This window comes from Syngnathus leptorhynchus, chromosome 1 (assembly GCF_054491065.1).
Source record: "Syngnathus leptorhynchus isolate UIUO chromosome 1, UIUO_Slep, whole genome shotgun sequence".
In the NCBI taxonomy this organism is placed as follows: Eukaryota; Metazoa; Chordata; class Actinopteri; order Syngnathiformes; family Syngnathidae; genus Syngnathus; species Syngnathus leptorhynchus.
In genome coordinates this window covers 18315429-18318006 of record NC_141195.1, presented here as the reverse complement: position 1 = coordinate 18318006, position 2578 = coordinate 18315429, and positions in this window count along the sequence as shown.

Genomic DNA, 2578 nt, shown 5'->3' with positions numbered 1-2578 from the left:
CTCAGCTCCACATTATTCTTCATAATGATATGAGTATTTTTTATATTAACTGTTTATTTGGTCTACTCCACCATTTGTGTTCAAATGTGTACTGGTTAAAAGGCAGTGTTGGGAAAATTCATTTTCTACATGAACTATTTCAAAGTTGGTTTATGTCGACTCCATAAACACAAGGCGTTTTGATGACGCTCGAGCCGTGATACTGTTTGTGGTCAGGGTTGTCGAATCCCTTTACTCCCGCCAAATTAAGATCTGTTGACAATGTGTTTAGCGGGGTTTTATTTTGTAATCTAAGAAAACCTGGCATCCTTGAATGAAAGTGAACTGCCGTTCAAAACCGTTCATTGGCGTGTTCGCAAAAACGTTCACAAAGCAAAAATGAGCTACGTTCAGTTGACGTTCATCCAAAATCTGAATGAGTTCAAGAACTTTTGTTCATTGATCTATGGATTTCCCATTTTGTGTTCTCTTTGTTTTTTGTTTAGTTCTGTTCTGTCTTGAAGCTAACCCCTATTTTTGAAGAATTGTTCCCGATCTTGTCTAATTTTCTTGCCAGCAAGCCAAAGCAAAGAAATAAATTGAACAATGACTTGTAATTGGACTGTACATTCAGGTCTCTCTTGAAAAAGAGGTTCTTAATTTCAATGGGACCAACCTATATAGATAAACGTCAAATAACTAAATATCATTGGAAGTAAATCTTGTCTGTCTGTGGTGCCCTTTGAAATGTCCTCCCTTGCTCACTAGGCCAGCCGGCTTGGCTCCCCTCGAGCCGAGCAGATTTCGAGTGGCTCACTTTGCAAAATCAAATCACGGTTTGGGTTTAAGGCAGAAGCAGAAGTCAACTGTGTTTAAACCGAGGCACATCGAATGTGGCTTAAATAGCGGTTGACAATTTCACACAAGCTGTGAAATTTAAAACCCTGATTTTAAGGAGCATTGCTGCAACAATGACTCTTCTCAATCCCGCCAGCAGCCCTCACACAACGCCTTGGGAGATGCAAATGGAAACCAATAGGACATCTCTCCACATTGTTCCTTTTCTATCTTGTCGAATAGCTCCAACAGAACCATGACGTGAAAGTGGACTTTTTGGCATCATACGGTACGTCTCAATTTTGTGGAGCTGCACTCAAACGCCACTGCGGATTGTGTGTGTCGTTTTTAGCTGGCAGCGCAATATAAAGACCTCTCTATTAGATTTAACTCTACCCAAAGGCTGCATCAATTATGTATCTTCACAAAGGAGTTAATGGACTGTAATAACAGCTGAAGATGACCTGACTACATTTCCACATGACATGACAAGAAAAATCCCACTTCACACATTGCCTACAATGAAGAGTCGCTCTGCTTGTTAAATGAATTTTTTTTTCCCCTCTATGTTCCTCTGTAAAGCAATAAAACACTTTTTCCTACTCTCTGAACATTGGTTAGTATGCAGTGATGACTTGACATACAAGTGACCAGACTCGGGAGTTTTCCGGGCAGTTATTTGCTTTTACTTGCGAGCGCAGACTTGAGATATACGAGCACTGCATGGTGGCTGTGAACTCAACTCAACGTTGGCCAATGGTGAGCAATTCCTCAAACAAGAAGTTTCAAATTGTGGATTGCCTGAAATGAAACATAAACCAAAGAGAATTACACGGCGTTCATTTATAGAACACGCATTTGATATGCATGTCGTATAACTTATACTGAATATGATTATACATCATGAAAAGAATTCACGGCAACCCCGCACGCCCCTGTCATAACAAATTCGAGTACTCCCAGGGAGAACATTCTTTATCTTCATTGAAGAACAACTCGTAATGTAATTGCAGAATAACAAAACACTGCTGCAACGTGAGCACATCCACCCTCTGGGCTTTTGATTCCATGAGCTGCCTTTCACGGAAAGCAAAAAAAAAAAAAAACCTTGAACACCTACTAGTCCCATTGATTCAAATGGTCAACAGGTCAGCTGCATTGTGCACCAACACAAAACTGGCAAATGACAGAAAGCTTCTAAAAGGCTGAAAATATGCAAGGCAGCCACAGTGTGCGTCACCTTCACGCTTTGTTTGGAGATGAGCGTTATCTGGACTCAGCACGACGACCTGACGGAATCGTGCTGCCATCAGACACAAGTTGACTGCAAGAAACACGTGGATTGCGCTGTGATCTTCAGGAGTCGTGAGGATGATGTTTCCAAAGCGTAGGGGTATCGGGAGGTGAGCTGACCTCAGTACAGCTATGTCTCCTCCCAGCTGTGACGCCCGCTCATGGAAGCATGTTAACACATTCACATTCTCATCCGAACATGGCAGCAGTGAAGAAGCCCTTCTGACATGTTTGTTCTTTGCACAAAGTGAAGAGGAGGATTTCCATCAAGGCTTTGGAATGAATCCAGTTTATGAGATAAGAGCCAAAATGCAATTAGTGCAGGCTTACTCAATCTAAATGTAGAAATTCACTGTTGTTCCCCACATTGTCTAATTATGAGGGCGTCTTCGGAGACTCCCTTTGGGTTCTTTACTTGAACATGAAAATAAATCATTTCAAGAGTTGATTGAATAGCAAATATTAACGA